The 24,070-nt window shown below is 41.4% G+C and overlaps 1 long non-coding RNA gene and 1 pseudogene across 1 annotated transcript; one reads left to right on the plus strand and one right to left on the minus strand.

The window, feature by feature from the left end:
- The first annotated feature begins 2,877 nt into the window (after positions 1–2,877).
- On the plus strand, positions 2,878–12,248 carry LOC138147545 (uncharacterized). The gene is made up of 2 exons (XR_011164841.1): positions 2,878–3,100; positions 11,510–12,248. It is a non-coding gene; the product is annotated as an uncharacterized lncRNA (long non-coding RNA).
- A 7,314-nt stretch (positions 12,249–19,562) lies between these two features.
- Positions 19,563–24,070, minus strand: part of LOC138147630 (ADP/ATP translocase 3-like) — a 31,997-nt pseudogene continuing 27,489 nt past the window's right edge.

Raw genomic sequence — 24,070 nt, forward strand, 5'->3', positions numbered from 1 at the left:
GAGGGGGCAGAACTGAGTGAAGAAAGAAGGATTGGGGGAGGGATGGGCAGAAGAAGGAATGAGAAATAGAAGCCAAAATAGGACAAAATAGGAATCTATCCATCAGATATTTGTCTGTATGCCCGGAGGATGTCCTGGTTGGGTAATGGAGAATGGGATCTGGTAAGAGGAAAGTACATTGGGCAAAGGAAAAAGTCCTTGAACACACAGCACAATTCTCTACCTCAGCTGATTTGCTGCCCTTTGGGCAAACAAAAGGAATAAGCTGGGCCAAATGGAAGCCTTAGATCTGCTGCTCCAGCCCAACTTGGTTTCTCTGGAGAATGGGTGCAAAAATGGGCACCTAGAGGGTGTTTCTGCTCCTGCCTCTGACTGACAGGAATAACCACAGTTGGTTCTAAACAGAGCCAGCCAAATAGAGGGGCCTTGATCTGCGTTGGGGAATTTAGGAAAGGAGAGGGAGTGGAAGAGGACCTGGCCGAAAGAGCAGAAGCAGAAACTGGAAAGAGTTTAGTTCTAACTTAGAGAAAACAATTGCAGACTTCCTCATGCCTCTCTCTGATTACTGGGGAATGGAGGCCTGTCCCTGTCTCAGGGCAAGAGGCCCCCTTGCCAGGATCTGCATCTGGGAACAATCTGCAACCCTGGCGTAGACCCCAGTGGCCACGTTCCTCCTGGTGGGGTTAACCCTCACACAACTGGGCTGCAGCCTACTCTGTTCCCTAGGAATCACAAAACCATAAACCTAGCATCTCAGAGTTTGAAAGGACCTTGGAGGTTATTTCATCTAACCAGACAGTGAGAGGAAGTTCCCTCTATAATCTCCCCAGCAAATAAACTCCCAGCTTCCACTTGAACCCTCCAAAGAAGAAAAGCCCTGTTGCCTCCCAAGAAAGCTCATTGCACTCTGGGACTGCTGTCACTGTTAGGAAGTTTTTTCTTATGTTAAATCTGAGACTGTCTCCTTCAGCTACCATCCATTGCTCCCAGTTCAGTCCTCTGGGGGCAGGTAAGTCAAGCCTGATCCTTCCTTCACATGAGAGTACTTCAAAGACTTGAAAAAAATATATTATAATATCCCCATCTCCTCCTCTCCAGGTGAAACATCTGTATTGCTTTCAATATAGGCTTATGTGGCATGTTTTCAAATCCTAGTCACCCTCCTCTGTATTCATAGGACCTGACAAACAGTAGGTGCTTAATAAATGCTTGTTCCCCTCTCCCTTTCTAAATATGATGCCCAGATAGGGTACAATAATCCCAATGTGGCATGACCAGAACAAAGTACAGTGGGCCCATCAGCCCTCTTATTCTGTACCCTATGATTCTCTTAACAGAGTCCCTCATCTCTCCAGATAACAGTAATTGATACAGACACACAGCTCAAAGGTGTATACACATAGACATGAACAGGTACATGCCTACATTCATGGACACTGCTGCCTACACTGCCTAACAGAGAACGTAACCTTGCCTTCTCCCCTCCTCCCAGCCCCCAGCAGAGTCCACAGGCACAGGGAGCAGCCCTCAAAAGTCCCCTCACATCCTCCCACGACTTCCTCCTGAACACGTGCTCACCAGACGCAGGGAGGCTCCACACCCATTTGCCACCCAGAACTCACAGCCCACTCCTACATGGATATGTAGCGAGTGACCCCAGCTCCCCACCTTCTCTCCCCCACCCCCAACCTACATACACACACAGTGCATGATTCATTACAAAATACTAAGCAGAAATTCAACCACAGCCAGTCACGGTCCCTTCACCCTAACTTCTGGCAAGCGTGGACCTTTCAGGTGAGACCAGACCTGCCTTGCCCTAAGGGATCCAGACTACTCTGAGTCTTAGAATATTCATGCCCTGTGCTTCTCTGTTCCCTGCCAGGGTCTGCCACATCACCAGCAAGTGAGCCTTGAAATACCCATTCCGGCCCCACCCAGCTGACCAGGATGAAAGCCTGTTGGAGTTTTCCAGGGGGGTATTGTGCCCTTCACCTTCCCCAGCCTCTTTGAACCCTGTGTCCAAATGTTTCAAAGGCAAAGAGGGAGAGAGTCCATACACAAATTTCCAAGATAAACACTAAGAGATCAAAGGGAACGCTGGGCTGTTTGGTAATAAGGGGAGATAAGGACTGCTGGTTTCGAAGAACCCAGAAAAACAAACAAAAATATATCATGGCAGTCACCATGAAAGCTTTGTGACCCTGCCTCTCAATAATAGCACATAATAACAGCTAACTAATAGCTAATTATAGGGCTTTGTATATGTTATTCACAGCAACCCTGTGTGACAGGTGCTTTTATTATCCCCATTTTATATATGAGGATACCGAAGCTAAGAGACTTATCTAAGATCTCCCAATTAGTAAATAGCTAAGGCAAGATTTAAACTCAGGTCTGCCCAAATTCATGTATAACACTCTTATCTACTATGCCACTTGGTTGTCCCAAGGCCAGGTCTTGTCTAGAGGGGAAAGGTGCTATGAAATCCAGTGAATAAGGAGAGAAATAGAGGAGTCCCTGAATTGATCTTTTTTTTTTTAATCTAGTAGAATATTTTACTTTTGTTATCAATAAATTTCATTTTTAACTTAGCTGGTGACCCTAAACAAACATACAAATCATAAAGTACACTTCTCCAACAGAGTGAGAGGGTGTGTGTGTGTGTGTGTGTGTGTGTGTGCATGTGTGAGTGATATGTGTGTGTGTGTGTAATTACAGCGTATTGTGTGCGTGTGTATGAGTATGTGTGAGTGTGTGTAAGTGTATTGTGAGTGTGTGTGCATGTGTGTGTGTGAGTGTGTGTATGTGTGTACAACTACATACCCTAATCCAGGTTCCTGCAAATTCCAGTTCCTGTATTTGGAGCTGCAGCATTCCAGGCCCTTGGACAGACAGATGTGTGCTGCCTCTGATGTAGCCATAAACAGACCTCCCAGAATTTTTCCAGAGGAAACACAGAAATATTTTGGTATCTGCTCTGGGGCAGAGGACAGGGCAACAGGACCAGGCTTCATAGCTCATGGAGTGGAGGAAAAACCCATGGGGAGAGGAGGGAGATTGACCTTCAAACAACAGAGGCCTCTACCTGGTAAACAAGGTCAGAACTAAATCTCAGACTTGGCTAGGAGAAGAATAGGGGTGAGCCTTCTCTGGTTGTACTGTCTGATTTGAGAGTGTATGAAAGGGGATACTTACCCCCTCTCAGAGGATCAAGGACAGAGAAGGATGGCCAAGAATGTGCGAAGGGAGGTGTCAGACCATAAGGAAATTTCTCTCTGGGATTCAGGGTATGGCAGGTATCTTTTCTTGCCCAGAAGAGCTTAATGCTTTTATATCTATATCATTGTCCATACTGTGTTTCTACCCTAAACTCAATCAGCTTTGCTCTCCAAGCCTTTCCCAAGACCTCACTAGAATTAAATTGGTTTTCAAGTGTCTACTCAAACTTTCTCGCAGTGGGACTGGAATTTTTTTTTTAATCATCCAGTAAATACACTTCAGAGAAAAGATCTGAAGGGCAGGAAGGCCCTGGAATTGCATTGGCTACTCTCTAGGTGGGCTCCTGATCACCTGCCTTTAATGTATGTACAGAGTTTTCTGATGTCACAGGTATCTGGCTTGTAGAGATCCCCTCCACTACAGGTTTGAAGGTCCCCTGAAGGACCTTCAATGATACTGCCTACTAATAGGGAGACATTACTCCTGATTGGTTGAAAAACATCTGGGAGAGAGAATCACAGGAGGAGGAAGGAGAGGCAAATAGGACAAGAAGAGCCAAGATGTAGACTTTGAATAATAAATGAGAGACACCTCCTCCCCCAAGCTGCAGACTTATGGGGAAAAACTGATACTCCATTATGTCCTTGGATTCTGAGGCTGCTAAGAGAAGATTGGGTGAAATAGGGCTCTCCCCAGCTAAACTGATTTCATTTCGTGTCTAGGGTGTAGAGCCCCCTAACTAATCCACATGAATCTCCATGACTTACTGTTTTACCTGCTTGTTTTGATAAATATATTTGATCACTATCTGTGATTGTCTTTTGTGTAATGAGCATGAAGTGGGAGGGTGAGTTAAGCCAGCCAAGATTAAACTAACAGGTACCCTCCAAATCTGGGGCAGAATCACTCTGCTACCCCACCTCCCCACCAACCCATGGAGGGAGGAAAATACCTAACTAGCCCAGCCTATGTAACTAACATACCCTAACTAGCAAAGAGAGACTTGAAGGAAAGTAATGTTGAGCAACCATAAAAATTTCCTTTCATCTAGAAGCACAAAAAAGCCTTGCCACTAGAATTCAAATATCTGACATGTAATGGATAGATACAATTTCAGCAGGGTGGCCTTCTTGAAGATAGGAGAGCAAAGAAGTGAGTACCAAGCCACTACCCATACTAGGCAGCTAGATGGCATAGTAGATAGAACACTGGATCTTAAGTCAGGAAGACTTGAGTTCAAATTCGGTCACAGATACTTATCAGCTATATAACTATGGACATTTACTCTGTCACTGAGAGTCACTTACTCTTTCTCAGTTCCCGCAACTGTCAAATGGAGAATTCTCAACCAGAAGAAGAATAAGCTAGAATTGTTCAGATGCCCAGGGTCTAGTTATGTGGAAAATGAGGAGCAGATGAGGGAAATGTCAAATTTGGAGGAAACCCCGAGTGATCTCCCCAGCTACTCCCAATGTGGACTGATTGAAATCGAGGATAGAAAGGAATGGTTGACACATCAGTATTCCTATTCTTTCCTTCAGGTTTCTATTTTGTCTACTTTCCTGAGACTCAATCTGTAGCACCTCTCTCCTTCCCCCTAAAAATTAATGATCTCCTTATGAATGAGAGTTGAGCTCACCCATGAAGTCAGATGTCAAATAGGCTGTTTCTCCATTACAATAAGCCAGGGAGATGATGGAAAAACACATAAATTGCTTTATTCCAAACAGCTGGTGATAGTGGAGCCAGACAAAAGCTAGGGGAAAGGGAGCTGGGTGGGATAATTAATGTTTTGCTAAAGAAGAAAATATTAGTGTGTGGTACTAAGCATGCAAACACCTCAGCTAACAAAATAGCTTGAAGAGAACAAATTTAATCACAGGATTTTGCTCATGAAAATAAAATAATGCAGCAGCCATATACACATCACTCCCCACTCTCAATGGTGGGGAAATATTCAGTCTCTGTCTGCAGCACCTGACTGGCCCTTTAAGAGATTTTGGTCTTCTGGATACCACTTTAAAGGTAGCTATCTCCATACCTGATAATGAGTGTTTATGTAAACAAAAGTTAAACTGGAGCTAAGGAAGCCTGATAAACTAATGTCAGTTCTGTGTTTGAGGCTTCTGGAAGCCTGTCCTATAACCTGGAGATTTCTATCTCCACAATGAAAGACTTTATTGTACCAGGCAACTGCCTCTGTTGTTTTAGTGTACCAAGAGCAGGCAAATAGGAGAGAAAGTTTCTTTACTCTTTGTTTTTATAGCTCAGGCTAATCTGTTGTTAATTGTCCCTGGCTGACAAGTCTGTCCATATAATCTACTGTTCAGATAGAAATCTCAATCACCTTCTGTAGGGATGCCAGAAGATGGCCAAGCCCCCAGGTTTCTCAGACTTTCACCTGGAATGATGCAGCTGTGAGCAAGTTCAACCATTCTGGAAAGCAATTCGGCACTGGGCCCCAAAATCTATTAAACTGTGCATACCCTTTGACCCAGCAATATTACCACTAGGTCTATACCCCACTAAGAGATCAAATGGGGAATGACCAAATGAGTTATAGTATCTATGTGGGGTGTTCATGGAAGACTAACTAGCACTTCCTTTCAAAGTCTACTCATCCACCTGTTACCCAACTCTCACTTGTGGCTCCAAGAAGCTGTAGCAAGTGCAGCATTCACAGCAGACAGGCTAAACCAGGTTAAGGGAAACCGAGAGGACACACACACACACACACACATACATACACACACAAACACAAACATTTACAAATAAGGAAACTGAGGCCACGAAAGGTTAAGTGGCTTGTCCAAAGGAAGCCTATATAGGTAGTGACAGAGCTAGGATTGTTGACTAACGACGAAATTAAAATGTGGAGAGTCTAACGGAACATTAGCTCAATATGTCAACAATATGCCAGCCCCCAAATTCTGATGTAATCCGAGGTTCCACTGATCAAGAAGGACCTGAGCCCCTGTGAACTTGTAAATTGGCTCATAGGACGTATGTTTTAGAAGGAGAAAAAATGAGTCAGGGGAGACCACTATGACTCAGGGGAATTTGTTTGCCAGGGTGTTGGTATTCATGTGTCCATGTTGTATGTGTCCCTGGCAAAAGTCTTGGCTGTTGCCTGAGCTGTAAATTATTCGAAATTCTGGGCACAGATGACTGCAAACATGTGCATAGTACTGACTCTGTGTCACAAGGTTTGTGAAAAATGAGACTTCCCTGTTCTCACCAGTGTGTGTGTATATGTGTGTGTGTGTGTGTGTGGGTGGGTGTGGGTGTGTGGGTGGGTGGGTGGGTGGGTGGTGTGAGTCCCTGTTGATCAGTAGTCACGAGACCTGGGCATACATGTCCACGTGGGAGAGGTAATTGATTACCTTCAATGGATGGAATAGCAGAGAAGAAGAAGGTAGGTGAAGGGATGGGACAGCAGGACCTTTACCTGTAACTCTCCCAGTCTTACATCAAGTTCCAGATTATCCTTAGTTTTCCCTACTTTGACCACTGCCTCCTACTCACAGCCTTGTCTTACTCATTAAAGAAATGAGGAGATCTAGGCTAAAAGGTTGGGGGACTATCCTAAATAACTCAATGAAAAAGTGGTCAAGTCAAGATTCTAACTCAGTTCTCTGGACTCCAACAACAGGGCTACTTCCATCCTATCTCTACACTGAGGAGGGAATAAAAGATCCCTGGGCTTGGAGTCAGAGGATCTGGGTTTGAATGCTGCCGTTGCTCATTGCTAGCTGAGTGACATCAGGCATATCGCTTAACCTCAAATTTTTTCATCTGACGAACAGGAAATCAAATAAGACCATCTTTAAGATCCTCTTTGGCTAGCAATCTATGATTTGTTTAGTGTTCCCTTCCCCCACCACCTCCACAAACATATGAAGCTACATCCCTTCTTTCTTCGAGAAGGCAGCATAAATAGCGAATAGGACACTGGACTTGTAGTCTGGAAGAACTGTCTAATTCAAATTAGACACTTAGCCATGTGATCCTGGATAATCAATCAGTTAACAAGCATTTATTAGGCATCTACTATGTGCCAGGCACTGTGCTAAGCACTGGGAATACAAAGAAAAGAAAAAGGCACCCCCTGCCCTCAAAAAGCTAACAATCTAATTGGGAAATGACGTGCAAAAAACTATGTACAAGGATACATAGACGGGATAAATTGGGAATAATCAACAGAGGGAGGCACTAGCGTTAAGGGGGCTGAGAAAAGGCTTCTTATAGAAAGAAAGACTTCTTATACAAGGCAGGATTTTACTTCAAACTTGAAGGAAGCACAGAGAGAGGGATGAGGAAGGAGCATCCTAGGCATGGGCAGGGGGAGGGAGGGAACCGGCAAAAATGCCCAGAATCTGGAGAAGGAGTGTCTCATGGGAGGAACAGCAAGGAGGCATTATCACTGAAGGACAGGGTACATGGTAGCAGGGAATAAGGGTAAGACTGGGAGGGTTGAGGGCAGGGAAAGCTCTGGTTATGAAGGTCTTTGAATACCAAACAAAGGTTTTAAATTTGATCCTGGAGGTGAAAGGGGCTGGTAGAGTTTGAGTAATGGGGTGGCATGGAGTGATATGGTCAGAAGTCTGATTTAGGAAGGACACTTTGATAGCTGAGTAGAAGATGGACTGGAGTTGGAAGAGATTTGAGGCATATGACAAACCAGCAGTTTGTTACAACAAGCAGCATGTTATGAGGATTAGGTTATTAGGCAATAGTTCAGAAGCAACCATACAAGGTGGTGCAGTGTTCAATATTACAGAGGTAAAATAAATGAGCCTTGGCAAAAGACTGGGTATGGGAGTGAGAGAGAGTGAAGAGCCAAGTATGACATCTAGATTGGGAGCCTGGGTGACTGGGAAGATGGCGGTACCCTTGAAAATAATAGGGAAGTTTGGATAGGTGGGGGGAAGTTTTGTTGGGGGAAGATAACCAGTTATTTTAGACATGTTGAGTTTAAAATTGTGACCATATCATCCTCAAGTTACCCATCCCCATCCCCACTCAATAAACTCCAGTGGCTCCCTATCACCTCTGCAACCAAATATAAAACCATCTGTCTTGTGTTCAGAGCCCCTCATAACTTGACCCCCTCATCATCCGGTCTTCTTACACTTTACTCCCTACCATGTGCTCTGTGATTTAGTGGCACTGGCCTCCTTCCTGTTCCTCCCATGAGACACTCCATCTCTCCACTCTGAGCATTCACTGGTCATCCTCCCGTACTAAAACACTCTTAATACTCATCTCTATTTCCTGGCTTTGCTGGTCTCCTTCATATCCCAGCTAAAAATCCCACTTTCCACTGGAAGCCTTTCCCCATCCCCCTTCATTCTAGGGCCTTCCCTTTGTTGATTATTTCCCATTTGTCCCGAATATAGTGTATTTGCATAGTTATTTACATGTTGTCTCCTCCATTGGACTACTAGTTCTTTGAGACAGAGGACATCTTTTGTCTTTCTTTGTCTCCCCAGTGCTTAGCACAGTATAGGTGACACATAGTAGGTGCCTAATAAATATTTGACTTGGACAGATATGCACTTAGATGGATAATCTGTACAGCTCATCCATCCAAACATATATTTGGTACGTACTACAAAAGGACAGTAAGCAGGGCTCAGAATTGAGCAGGAGGTAGAAGATGGGCTGGAAAATGAGTCTGAAGCAAAGCAAAAGCACATCTTTATCATCAGTATTTTTCCAGCAAATTTTTTGACTGTGAGTCATGGATTACTACAGTCCCTAAAGAGTTGAAATTAAGGATCACCCAAAGGGCAGTGGAGAAGGTCATGGTGGGTGTGAACAGGCGCCAAACATTACACAGGAGAAGCAGAAAGAATGTGGTCAGAAAAATGTATTATCACAAAGCGGGATGAAACAGATGGACTGGTAATGTAGCAAGAATGAGGGACAGCTGACAGGCAGACCATGTTATAGAGTGGAATTCACACAGTGTAGGGAGAACCTAAGGAAGGTGCCCAGTACCTTGACTGGACAGTCCTTACCCTCACCATAGTGAATTTAGGTGAGGACATGGACAAGTGTTACACCAGAGGGCTGGGCAAGGATGGGTAAAGATCTGCACTGTTGGATGATAAGCAATTATCAACATGATAATGAAACCATTATTATATTGTAGTAAACTAATAGAAAGAGCATTACTGATGGAGCGTGTGCTCTAGTTCCTCTCTTCCTGTTACTCCAAGAAGCAGAGTGGTTGGACTCAGAAAGAAGGCCTCAGAACCAGGAGAGGCCTGGGTTCCAGTCCAGCCTCTGACACACACCCTTGGCAAGCCACTTAACCTTTAATATCCTAGGCCAGAAGTGTCAAACAGGGCCCAAGGGCCACAGGTGCCACACCATTCCCAAATGCAGCCAGATTATAATCTAGTAATAAGTGAGATGTTCACAGTATGATAGATTTGGAGCTACAATAGAACTTAGAGGCCATCTAGTCCAACCCCTCCATTTTATAGATAACAAAACTGAGATTCAAGAGGTTTAGTGACTTGTGAAAAGTCACTAAGCTAATAACTATGCCAAGCAGGAATAGAAATCAGGCCTTCCTAAAGCCAAGGCCAGCCCTCTATCCACTAGGCCAGTGGTGGGGAGACAGGAAAGAGTCAAAGTAACTGGCAGAGGATACAAGGGATTTAATCACATGGAGGCTAGGATTATGGGGTAGTGACTCACATAGGCCAGGATCTGACCCCTGAGCAGTGGGACAGCATAAGAGGGGGTCTAAAAACCAGACTGACCCGGTGGTGAGCCAGCAAGGGACTTCTTTAGCATTCTTCCTAATTCCCTGACTCAGGCACTGGCTGGTCCCAGATTCCAAGGCAGGGCTGACCTCATAGGGTGGAGCTGTTTCTCAGTTTATGGGAAAATGTTCTATTGGTTGTTGAGGGGCTGTACTTTAGCAAAACCTGAAGATGTCTTCCTGACCATCCCTGACTGTGGTCACCTCACTTGTTTGCATTTATTTTATTTTTGTTTTGTTTTTGACCTTGTATATATTATGCCCTTTTAGATGGTCTCTTAGCCTATCAGTTCATCTGAAATGTAAATGCTTTAAGACCAAAGTCTCCATTTGCTCCATAATCTGTGGCTGCTACCATATTTATGCAGGGCAGGGAGGACCTGAGCCTCTGGACCCTGTTCAGTGACCTGACCCACAGAGAAGTATCCAGCCTGTATAATTATACTTCTGCTAATTGCTGAGAATGTGGCCAGGAGGAACAAGCTCACTTAAGCTGCAGGTGGGAAGAAAACATGCCCTGGAGAGATGCTGACAGCACACTATAAAATGTTATCACCTTGGGACAAAGCAAAGTTGTCCCACCCTAGTTACAACTCTTTAAATTGTAGGTTTGAACTCTGTAGACATGGGTTTTTCTAGGGACAACCTAAAAGAGGTGGGTTGGCATGTCCTTATGTGCAGATCTGGCCTTGTCACTCCTCTTCCCCCCAAATAGCCATTATTGTTTACTGTGTAAAGTTCACGGTCTTGCTTGGCATTCGAGGATCTAAATAATCTGTTTTCACCCTGCATATTTAGCCTTATTTCATACTACTCCCCATAAGCCAGGCTGACCTATTCTCCCAGAATGTGCTGTTCCTTTGCTCATGCTATTTCCTAAGGCTGAAACGCCTTCATTCTTTCTGTTCTCCAGATGAATTTCTACCATCCATTTAACTCCAATCCAAACAGCACTTTCAGCAAACATGAGAAAATTTGCATGAATTGATGTGAGGTTAAGTAGGAAGAATCAGGAAAACTTATATGAGTAGAACAAGATATGAAAAAAACAATAAAATGCATGTTTCAAAATTACAATGGCCAACTTCAGCCTGGGAGATACGATGAGAAAGATAGAACTCCCTCCTTTTGACAGACACATGAGAGACCAGAGGTGTGGAATATCACAAACCCTGTAGAGGCAACTATCTGCCACTGTGGAGAGAGAAGGCTGGGTCTAGGATCAGGAAAACCCAAGTTTAAATCTAACCTCCAACACTGTCTAGCTGTGTGACCCTGGGCAAGTCACCTCAGGCAAGTCTGCCTCATCTGTAAAATGGGGATAATCGTAGTACCTACCCCCTCAGGGCTGTTGTGAGGATCAGATGAGATCATATTTGTAAAACACCTAGCACAGTGCCTGGTACATAGTAAGGGTTTAATAAATGCTTCTTCCTTTTTTTTTTCCTTGATGTACTCAGTGTATCAGCTGGCTCTGTTAAATTGGTTTTTTTTTTCTTTTTTCACAAGGGAAGTTTCACTGGGCAAGAAAAGGGATGTGACAAGCAGTATTTGGAAAATCAAAAAATATCAATAAAACTTTAAAATATGACATGACCTCAATGGAGTCCCCCCTGATTTTCCCTATGACCTTCCCATTCAGACCTCACATTGTACTTTGGTTTGCATCTAGAACCAAAACTAAGAATTCTAGCCCCTGGAGCAAATTTAGTTGAAGGAACAGGGTCCATGAGCTTTGACATTTCTTTACCTGAGGCTTGAGGACCCAAGCACTGGGTCAGGAGACTTAGGGAAATTAAAGAACTGGGAGGTCAGGGTAAGAACCAGATTTGGAAGAACTCATAAAAGTTTTTCTACTCATTATCTCCTGGGGGAAAGAGATTTCTCTCTTCCCTATCCATCCCCATCAACCTTTGCATCTTTCTGTGAAGCTACTCACCTATTAGGGTACCTGGAGTGGTATCCACCAGTATCACTCCCATCAGGAAGCATGCCCAGGGTGCCCAGAAGAGTAACATGTCCAGCAGAGATACTCTGTCAATGGGGAGCAGAATATTTGGAGAAGAGAAAGAATATTGAGCCCTACAGCATTGGAGGCATGAGTCACCTTGGCCAAGTACAGTCTCTAAAAATGTACTTTTCATGCTCTAATTCACTATTAATTAGAAGAATGCAAATTAAAACAACTCTGAGGTACTACATCACACCAATCCAATTGGCTAACATAACAAAACAGGAAAATGATAAATGTTACAGAAGATGTGGAAAAATTGGAATACCAGTGCATTATTGGTGAAGTTGTGAACTGATCCAACTATTCTGGAAAATAATTTGGAACTATGCCCAAAGAGTTATAAAACTGTGCGTACCCTTTGATCCAGCAATACCACTTCTAGGTCTATATCCCAAAAAGATCATAAAAAGGAAAAGGACCCACATGCACAAAAATATTTGTAGCAGTTCCTTTTTGTAGTGGCCGAATTGGAAACTGAGAGCATGCTTATCAATTGTGGAATGGTTGAACAAGTTATAGTATGTGAATGTAATGGACTACTATTCTTACATAAGAAATGATGAGCAGGCAGACTTCAGAGAAACCTGGAAAGACCTACATGAACTGATGCTGAGTGAGGTGAGCAGAACCAGGAGAATATTGTACACAGTAACAGCCACATTTTGACCAACTTTGATAGACTTAACTCTACTCAGTGATGCAATAATCTTAGATAACTCCAAAAGACTCATGATGGAAAATGCTATCCACATCCAGAAAAAGACCCATGGAGTTTGAATGCAGATTGAAGCTTATGATTTTCTTTTGTTGTTCATTTTTTTCTTTCTCATGGTTTTTCCTTTTTGTTATTATTCTTCTTTCACAACATGACTAATGTGGAAATATGTTTAATATGAGTATACATGTATATATCAGTATACATGCCTATATCAGATTGCATGCTGTCTTGGGGAAGAGGAAAGGGAGAGAGGAGGAAAATTTAGAACTCAAAATTTTATAAAAGTGAATGTTGAAAACTAAAAATAAATTAATCTTAAAAAATGTAATTTTCAATTAATGTGTCCCATTTACGTATCCACTCTTCCTACTGACAGTGTGTGTATCCATGGGGGATATTTTTGTCTAAGTAAAGACCTTTGCTTTCAGCTGCTTATGTCTAGTGGTTGACTGCTACATAGTTTTTGAGCTGTGGTTTTAGAAGTTCAGACACACACTGTACCTTGAACCTGGGGTAGCAGCTCCTGAGGGTTCCAAACAGCAGATGGGAGAGGGAGACACGAGGGGGTAGCCAGAACCTTGTTCCAAGGAGATGAAATCCCAAAGAACAAAAGATGTAGAGTAAGGTGGGCTGAGAATCTCCTCCAATGGGAATTACACTGGAGATTTCAGTATATAATAAAAAGGAATAGTTCTAAGTTCTGAGCCCTGGAGAAACAAATACAAAAATGAAAATGTCCCTACCCTCAATGAGCTTACAGTCAATCCAGGGACAATGTGAGCCTAAATAACAGCAAAATATATAGAAATAAATACAAGGTAAGTCTTAGGGGGCTAGCACTAATAGCTAGGAGCTTGGGGTTGGGAGGAGGATAAATAAGGAGCATGATAACTATCAAAATGAGTTAGGTTTCATAGTTCCTGATTTTGTGTGATTCTTCAAAACACTCGATACTTCATGTTGCTTTACAAACTGACTTCTGTTCACATAAAAGACCAAATGAAATGCCAAACTATATTTTTAAAAACATATGTTCCTTGGATCTCTTCGATATCCATCCAAAACAGCAATGGAGCTAAAGTGTTTTTGTTCTGTGTTAGTTTTTGTTTTATTTCATGGAAAAACTAGAGTCTTTAAAAATCACTGTGAAATTTTACAAGTGCAATCTGGATTACCTCCCAATCCAGTGCCCACCTTTCAATGCTACAAGAGCAATATTTTTCCAAAACCACAGGTGAAGTATTCTTTTATTGAAGTCTCATCCTCGTACCACTAACAGCTATCCAACAACAAATGAGAGGGAGTCAGGAAGTGCATTTCATTGGCCATTGAGTGTCCAACTCTGTCATAGTCTGGATAACAGGTCTTTTTCCTCCATTTGGTTATTCATAATTAGACCAAATTCCTGATTGATTGTCTCATTAGGAGGCTCTGTTTCCAGGCTTGATATAATAAGTACCATGTCATCTTTAAGAAAGAGCATCTGGAAGACCTAAATTTCTTTTGGGATTTCCTCTTGTAGTTGTACTTTGTACTGGACATCTTCCATGATACTGGAACATACCTTCAGCAAGTGCACATTTCACTGTTTTATGACTTAATTTTATATCAGTAGCCAGTGAGGGCCTAGTCCTGGGAGCATATATAAGGGACTCGTGTCAATATTTGGTGAGCTTGATTCTGCAAGTTCACGATGATACAGAACAGAGGGGCATGGCTTCCTACTTCATAATTTGCATCATATCCTGTGACTATTTCATGTCTGCTTACTACAATGGGGGAGAAAAGGCCTTTCCCATCAGCCATACTCCTTTGGCCTATGTTCCATCCTCATCATCAGAAACTTACCGTCTTTCCAGATTTTATCAGCCGTGGTGCTCATACTTCATCAGCACTCTCTCAGTACTCTCTGCCCCTCTGCCCAGAGGGCTGGAGAGAGGATCAAAGAATAAAGCCTTCATGTAAGAAGGTCCCCAGGACTGCCATCTCTTCATTTCCCACTTGGCTTTACTCCTTTGAATTGCACACCATTGTGGTTCTGGCACCCTTCTTCTCCCTCTTCCTTTTCAGCCTCCTTTTGTATGTTGTATTCCCCGCATTAGCCTGTAAATTCCTTGGGGGCAAGAACTCTATTTTTCTTATTTGTATCCCTAGCACTTGGCACAGTGCCCGGCGCTTCTGTTGTTAAGTCATTTTTCAGTCCTGTCCAGCTCTCTGTGATTCCACCTAGGGTTTTCTTGGCAAAGATACTGGAGTGGTTTGCCATTTCCTTCTCCAGTTCATTTGACAGATGAGGAAATTGAGGCAAACAGGGTTAAGTGACCGGCCCAGGGTCATACAACTAGTAAGTGTCTGAGGTCAGATTTGAACTCAGAAAGATGAGTCTTTCTGGTTCCAAACCCAGGACACTATCCATTGTATCACCTAGCTGTGCCTGAAACTGCTTAATAAATGTTTATGGACTAATTGACTGCTTACAGCATAGTGAAGAAAAGACCTTTCAGTTGGTTACTGAGCCAAGAACATAGAGCACATACAAAAGGCCCCAAAGGAGGAACTCACTCTCTTCCCTTCCTACTGCTCTCTCCCTTATTCTAACTTATCTCCACCAATCAGGAGTCATATCCCCCTACATAGGTGGGGTCACAGGGCTGTCCTTCAGGAAACTGTCCATTCTCACCGGGGTGGGAAAAGAACATCCTTCCTTCGATCCAAAATTTCCTACAATCATTTGGAAAAAATCAGCCAAGGTAAACTTGAAACTTGTAGCATAAACACCAGTGCTTTAAACAAGGATAACTTTCTTGGTTTCCTGGTAGCTAGCCTTTTGAAATAAATGTCCATTAGTGATACATGTAATAGTTATGACATTGTACAAAGCAGGACCTGACAGGATACCTCACCTACAACATGCCTGTTACATGCAGGATGTAGAACTTTGCACACTCAAGAGTTATATGAATATCTGAAGAACACAGCAATAATCATAAATAACAAAGCAAAGCATGGCTAATTAACATACCAAAGCTAATTAGCTATAGCAATAGCACTGTCAATAGGCTTATATAAAAATACAGCATAACTATAAGCATTAGCATATATGGAGAGAAACCATGACCAAAGCAAATAGCAATTGTTTTGAATGGAACATAGACAGTAGTAAAATGAACATGATAGCAAAATAATAAACAAGCATACTCTAAGATGCATTAGTTAGGGGCATCTAGGTGGTGCAGTGATTAGAGCACTGGCCCTGGAGTCAGGAGGACCTAAGTTGAAATCTGACCTCAGACACTTAACACTTACTAGCTGTGTGACCTTAGTCAAGTCACTTAACCCCAATTGCCCTCCCTTCCCCCTCCAAAGAAAAAGAGAAAATAAGTAAGTTGCATTGGTTAATATATGCAGTAATAAATAAGTGCAATTGTATACAAGGCCATTTCATATGGTCAGTCTCTAGCATTGTCATCTGAATACAAGTAACCCTTTAGTTCAGCTTACCTGTAACATTATAAATTAGTCTACTGACAGATCAGATGAGTCTAGTTCCTTCATCATTGGCCAATGTCACTGCTCCTTTACCTGAGCTAGTAGATGATGTGGGGTGACTATTAGGTTCATTCTAAACTTGTTTTATCTGCACCTGGGCTTCCAGGTGGGTCCTGTTGACTATCAGTTGTTTGTGCTCTGTGAGTTTATCCCTATCCTAGGAGGCTCTGAAGTAGCAATAAAAGCCTGGGAGTCAAGTCCATTCAGGGTTGTGCAACTAACCTAGCATCAATGCCATAAGAAGCCTTCAGGATTCAGCCCATAAAAGACTCATGCAGAGTGATGCTGCATTTGGATGGAATTTAGTAGAACCAATGCTATATAGAAAATGCATTATTCCTTAGTCAACAGTCCCAGAAATTGAAGTGGTATAAGGGAGAACATGCTCCCAAGGTGTTGAGAGGAAATGAATGTACTTCTGTTCTTGCTATGTCTTTGAAGTAGATTTCCCTTTAGAAAACTGAATTGTGGGTAATTGGTTAAATGGAAGTTGGACACTGGTTTCTGGAGGTTAATAGTGGGGATACCACATGAAAATGGAGGGTCAAGTCAATGGCATTAGAAAGGAGAGACCCCAAACCATCAAGGGTATCCATGGAGACTTGAGGAAAAGATATAGCCAGTTTTGCTCTGAGATAGTGAGGTCAGAGAGATCTCAAAATATTTGCAGTCTGTTTTGAGATGTTCTGAGACACAGAAGGACACTCGAAAGTTCAAAGATCCAAGGGGGCTGAACTTTAGGAAGTAAAGGTCAACAAAGGAAAACTACAGAACCAGAGATTGTCAGGAATAACCATTCCAACAAAAAGAACAGCAAAGGATTGAGCCTGACCCTGGCAAAGAATCCCCAAAACTGGAAAGATGATTAAATCAAAGAAAGAACTGACAAGGAGCAAAAACCATTGCCATCTAAAGAATTTCCAGATGAAACAGTAAAAACTATAAGAAGAGACTAAAAGAAAAAACAGATTTCCCACAAAGACTAATACTAATACCTAGATATAAAAAAGCAAAATATTAAATATTTGAATAAAAGTTCTAGAATAAAGAATTGGAGGCTGAGTCAGTAACTTAGAAGAGAAATTAGAAAAATGTAAATGCACAGAAATGTTATACTGCCATAAGAAATTATAAATATAACATTCAGAGGAAACTCTACCGCTAACCGTAACATAACCCTAAACAAAAACCATGACCCTAACCCTAAACCCAACACTAACCCTAAATCTAAACCAAAACACCAACAATAACCCCAGCCCTAACACTAAACCTAAAATCTAAGACTATCCCTAACTCTAAATCTCACCTCCCCACTCTAAGATCAGAATCCCAACACACCCAACTCAAACCTTAACACTAACCCTAAACATAACCATAAACTTAACTCTAATACTAAACCTTAACCCTAACTCAAAACCTAACCCAAACCCAAACTCTGAACTCTTACCCTAAGTAAAACACTAAACCCTAACCATAACTGTAACTCCAATACTAACCTTAAAACCTAACGCTAACCCTAACAATAATTTAACCCTAAATCAAAAGCAAAAAATAAAAAATAAAAACCCTAGGCATAACCATAACCCTAATGGCCTTCTGACTCTAATGCTAACCATAATTGCCCTCTAACACTAACCATAATCCTAAACCTAACCATAACCTTAACCCTAACTCTAAGCCTAAACCAAAACCATAAGCATAAACCTAAACTTAACCCTAATGAGAAACCGAACCCCATTCTGAAACCTAAACTTAAGCTTAACTTAACACTAACCTTAAACCTAACCCTAACTCCAACCCAAAAACCTAAACAAAACCTTAACCCTAACTCTAAACCTAACCCTAACCCTAACTCTAGATGACTCCTGGCTGTAACCCTAACCATTCCAGCTCTAACATGAACCCTAAAGCTAACCTTAACCCTAACATTAAACTTTAACTCTAACAATAGCCCTAACCATAAAGCAAACACTAACAAAAATCATAAATGAAACCTTAACTGTAAACCCTAAGCATAACCTTATCTCTAAACCATAACCCAAACTATAACACTAACACTAAACACTAACCCAAACTGAAATCCCAACCCTCACCCTAACCACATTCTTAACCCTAACTCTAACCCTATCCATAACTATAAGCCGAAGCCTAACCCTGACCCTAACCCTAATGCAAACTCTAAACCTTAACCCTAACTGTAACCCAAACCTTTAACCCTAAACACTAACAATAAACCCTGAACCTATCCATAACCCTAACCCTAAACCAAACTCTAACCCTAAACCTACCCCTAACTCTCACCTGAACCCGAATGTTAATTGTGCCCTAACCCTAACTCTAGCCCTAATCTTAAACTCTAACCCTAAGCACTAACTCTAAATCCTAACCTAACTCTAGCCCTAACCCTAACCCTAAGAACTGCAATACATACCATGATAACAACATTACAAAGAAAAACAATTTTGAAAGACTTTAGAACTCTAATTTAAAAAATCATACATCACAAATCTAAAAGAATAAAGATGAGCACTCCACTCACCTCCTGCAAGAGAGATAATGAACTTAAAAAGCAGAGATATACATGGAATATATACATTGGAATATGGACAACATAGGAATCTCTTTTGACAGCCTACGGATGTATATATTGAGAACTTTTTTCTTTCTTTTTAAAAATTTGCTCAATATGGAGGAGGGACAATAAAAAGGTTAATTTTTTTAAAAGAAAAAAAAAGAAAGTAGTAACCACAATCAAAAAAGTGCTCCCTGAAAACTAAAATAAAATGAAGAGAATTCAATGACTCAATGAGAGAGCAAGAAGTATTAGAACAAAAAACAAAGTGAAAAATTTTTTTAAATGTAAAATCTGATGAAATAATTTAGGAATCACTGGGATTTCTGAAAATTATGGTAAAAAAAATACCTGTACAATATTTTTCAAGAAATCATAAAGGAAAATGGGCCATACCTACTGAAACCAGAGGAAAAAAGTAAAAATGAAAAGAACTCCTGATCAGCTTCTGAAAGGAATCCCAAAAGAATAAGTCCCATTGATGTGATAACCAAAATCCAGAACTCCCACAGGAAAGAAAAAAATTTATGCAAGCATGGGGGGAGGGGGGGCGGGGAAGCTGTTTAAATAATGAGGAACTTGGTGGTGGTGGTGGTGGTGGTGGTCCCTTGTTTTTGGAGGACTATCAGAAGTGATATCGGGACTTGGATTTAAGTGAGACAGAGTTGCTCAAAGTCATCAACCTCACTCTCTTCCAGAGTCATCAAAATCCACTGACAAGACAAAAGTCAAGATGGCTGGGAATGGCCTGGGATATACTGGATGACCTTAATGTCTTCAATATCTGACCAAGCCCTAAGTCTCCACAGTACCTAATTCAGCCACCTTCATGGTTGTTGGAACAAATTATTATATTCCTCCAGTTCCATCAGAAGTTTTCACATGCTTGGGATAGATGACACCTAACTTACTGGTGTGTTTGAGACATGTCAGATACCCTAAACCTGGTTTTACCAAGGTATAGCAGTGTGTGCTATATCTTCTCAGAACAGCAGATAAGAGTTATAAAGAACTATAATCAGCATCACAGAAAACCTGGCAGCTGCTACTAAAAACCAGAGGTGATCTTGGAATACAATATTCCAAAAGACGAAAGATACAGAACTAAAACCAAGAATAATTTACTTGGCAACACTGGGTATAATTTTATGGAGGTTTAGGGGAGGATGGATCTTTAACAGAACAGTGGATTTTCATGCATTTCTGATGAAAAGATCAAAGCTGAGTAGGCATCTTGAAATGCAAGAGTCCAGAGAAACCAAGAAAGATAAATTCATTTGATCACTTGAAGGTATCATCAACTATATAATGATACAGTGAATGATGAGGTTCTAATAGAAGAAACAAATGTCATTTCAGAAATTTAATGTCTTCAAAGGGTATTAAGAAAGTGAAATAAGAAAAACAAGGGACCTGAGAATGGATTGGTTTTGTTCTGAGAGTTTGAAGGGGAAAAGAGAAGGGAGGGTAAAAGGAAGAATACACTGGTATAGAAAAGAGGGAAAAGGGGATGGAATTTATTTCTTATAAATGAGATGTATGAGGAGGGAAGCATACAAATATTGAGGGATTAGTGGAAGGATCAGGAGACCTCACTCATTAGAGATTACTCAAATGGACAAAGGTTTGAACATACACGTGTGTGTTGTCTATGTGTATGTGCTAAAATTGTGTGATTATTAAAATTTTCAAAAAACTATTTGTAGAAATACATCAAATTCAAATGGGAAACAAGTGGAAATAGGATCAGGGTTGTTAAGAGGTAGGATAATACCTTGGAGGAAATATTCACAAGCAAAACAAACTTCCTGATCCTGAAGCGATGATTAATAGAACTGAGGTAGGAAGAGAAGAAAAGTAAAGAAACAGAATCTAAGGTAGCATCTTGGACTGCCTCTTAGACAATTAGGAAATGGCTGAATGAATTGCAGTTTATGAATGGCATAGAATATCATGGCACCAAAGAAATGAAAAAAAGACGCATTGTTGGAGAATCTTGGGTACCATGAACTGACACAGTGAAGGGAACAGAACCAGGAGAACAATTTTTACAAAGAGAGCAGCATTGTAAAGAAAACAGCTTTGAAAGTCTTTAGAACTCTAACCAATGCAGTGGTTCCCCACATCTCCTCACAGAGAAGTCAAGGACACAAGGTGCAGAATGATATACATATTTCTGGACATGGCTACTTGTGGATTAGTTTTACTAGACTTCTTTTTTACTATAAGATTTTTTTTTGTTTGTTTCTTTGGGGTTTTGTGCAAAATAGTATGTATAGCACTTAAATACAAATGGGAGATCATGATTTTTAAAAAATACTTAAACACAAACTTCTGGTCCTATAAAAGAGCATTTAAACTAGATAGTAAGTTCATCTGCCTCCTTGGACCCACAGTAACTGTTATTTTCCAAAAAACCAATAGAATACTGAATCATCATCAGTTCCACTGTATGACTCACAATAAATGAGTCTCTTTTTCTAAGAGCTTTTCCTGGCTCCTCTATAAACATGATCTGACCTGGATAAAAAGGCAACAGGAATTTCTTGAAGATCAATCATCCAAGGTACACTTCCAGATTCAAACACTCATATTGTGATAAGTTAGATGGTTAAGTATGCTACATGATCTATATTCACTGGTTCCTTTTTTAGTTAGGATATACTTAGATTATTTTCTTCAATTCATCATACAAGACAAGCATGAAAGCTCCACCCGTGCCTCTAAGAATGTTGGACCAGACACCCTTGACGAAAGTTTTACCACCCTCATCTTCAGCAATCTTCCTCCAGCAGCCAATTTTCCCAATGTATGTAATATGAGCTCCTTTGCACCCATATTGTACCATCATTCACCACCTTACTGTATCAGAGGGGTAGGAGACCACACCTGCTACAGCAGTCAGTTTGAGCAATCATCCATCTTCTCACAATAAGAGTGATCTTTGGATCTGGGAGCATACCTTTTGCTGTATCATAGATTCCAAAGTAAGCTGCTCTATGGATAGTGATACCCTATAATAAGACATTGAAACCTTGATACAAGCCACAAATGCCACCAGACTTGATGATTTTCACAAGGCAGCCTCCCAAGCCTTTGAATTCTCTCTTCAGTGCTGGATTTCCCAACATCTGCTGCCAAGCACGTTCTCACAAAATCCAAGGGGTAGACAAAGCAGAGAGAAGGGTCCCAGCTGCACCACCAGAGGCTAAATTGTCAGAAAAATACCTCCAAATTGTGTGTGCTTGTCCACTCCTCCCCCAAACACCTGCTTATGCTTAGCCTTAAAGGCAAAGTTAAGGACCTGGCTGGGGAAATAGCTTATGACACTTACTAAGTTACCGGCCAGAAGGAAAACATCCCTTGTTCCTTTGGAATTCGGCCTATACAATCCATTATGCCTTTGTACTGCTAATCTGCAGCAATTTGTTTACTTGGATTCTGCACCTGCACCAGTAGTTTAAGAAAGAGAAATGGGAGCCATCACAGTCTTAGAGATAGCAGCGCCAACCAGGCAGTCCTTGGCGAGGGACATGGCCTGTGTGTCACAGTTACAGAGGGGGAAGGTGTTAAGAGTTGGAGAAAGAAAGCCAGTGAGAAAGAGTCAAAAGCTGGGGAACTAGTTGCTGCCTGCATTGTCTCTATTTTTATTTGAGGAATGGGGGTTAGCAAAGTGATCCCAAAAGGAGGGAAGGAAATCAGCAATGGTTATCCTCCAAAAAAAGAGAGCCATTGCAACATTTTTTAATTTACAGAAGAGAACAAAAGAAAATTCACAGTCAAGCAAGATAGTCTTGAAAGTAATGTTAAGAATTTATTATATACTTGTTTTTTTTTAAAAGCAAACAGTATGAAATGGAGATTCGTGGTTTCATAGAGAATCCTGTTTTTGTGTTCTATGTGTATGGAAATACTTCTTTTGGTGTTTAAGTTCAGAATTTTTGAAAATTTCATAAAACAATACAAACAAAATACTGAGACTTCTGTTAAAGAGACTACTGTAAAAAGTAGTTAAAATGTTTTAAAAAGTAACTACTTTAACTACTGTAAAAAGTAGTTAAAACTGTTAAAATCTTTATTATCAGAAGAGTCCACCTTGGTGGTGGCTAGGTGGCACAGTGAATAGAGCACTGGCCCTGGAGTCAGGAGGACCTGCTTTCAAATTCGGCCTCAGATACTTGACACACTTGCTAGCCTTGTGACCTTGGGCAAGTCACTTAACCCCAATTGCCCTCCCCAAAAAAAGAAAAAAAATAGTCCAAATCTCCTTTTTGAGAGAGAAAGTCTATTTCCTCCCCTCAAACAGGATTTGGAACATCTCCTCCAGAGAATTAAAAAGTTGGTTTATTGTCTCTTCCTTTCAAACAAATCTACCTGGGGTCCACAGCTCAGACCATGTTTGGTCTTCTGTTCTCTCCCTGTCCCTTACCTCTACATTTTCCATAATGGAGTTTCTTATACGATTTTCAAAACAACCCACACCCACTAACATAATTAGGGACAGGATAGAGAGAAGGGAAACAAGAAACTATGTCTTGGACTCATATGTAGGTTTTTCAGGACACTGAAGCCTCAGGCCACAGAAGCAATCCAGGGAAGGACAGACCCGGCTCCAAGTCAGGGTTTTAGAAGTAAATACGGCAACTACCTCCAGCTGCTTGTTAATTCATCCACCAGGCATTCACCTCAGGACATTTCTCCAGAGCAGGATTGCTGAACACACCACCACTAAAGCTAGAAAGGGAAAAGTCAAACTAGTGCCCAAAAGAAAGGGCAGTGATGGTGGTGTTGACCACAAGCTAGGTACCCTTTGAGGAGAGAGATTGGGGGTCCTGGATAGGGTCGTGTAAAATAATAGTTGAGATCGAGCCAGAGAAGAACACAGTCCTGCTACAGGACCTAGACACCAGGGAAATATGACTTGAAGGTCAGTTTATAGTGAGTGCTCCCTCTTCAGGCAGGAGCATACATTAGACATTAAAGAGAACTTTCATGCTTCTGCACTTGTTTCATACCTTTAGCACTCTCAGAAAAAAAAAATGCAAACAGAACAGGAAGAATGTTTTTCCAGGCTCCAGCAAATGGCCCCAAATCATTTTTGAGTCTCTTGCAACTTGTTTGCCCCTTGTCTTTTCTCTAGATATCAATCAGTCTATCATATTCAATAATTCCCCATAGTCCCTAAACTATCTTTTGTCTATTTTGTCTCTATCTGCA

Source organism: Petaurus breviceps, unplaced genomic scaffold, assembly GCF_028583685.1.
Source record: "Petaurus breviceps papuanus isolate PSGF00001 unplaced genomic scaffold, PetGlider_PUasm1.0 90804, whole genome shotgun sequence".
NCBI classification, from domain to species: Eukaryota; Metazoa; Chordata; class Mammalia; order Diprotodontia; family Petauridae; genus Petaurus; species Petaurus breviceps.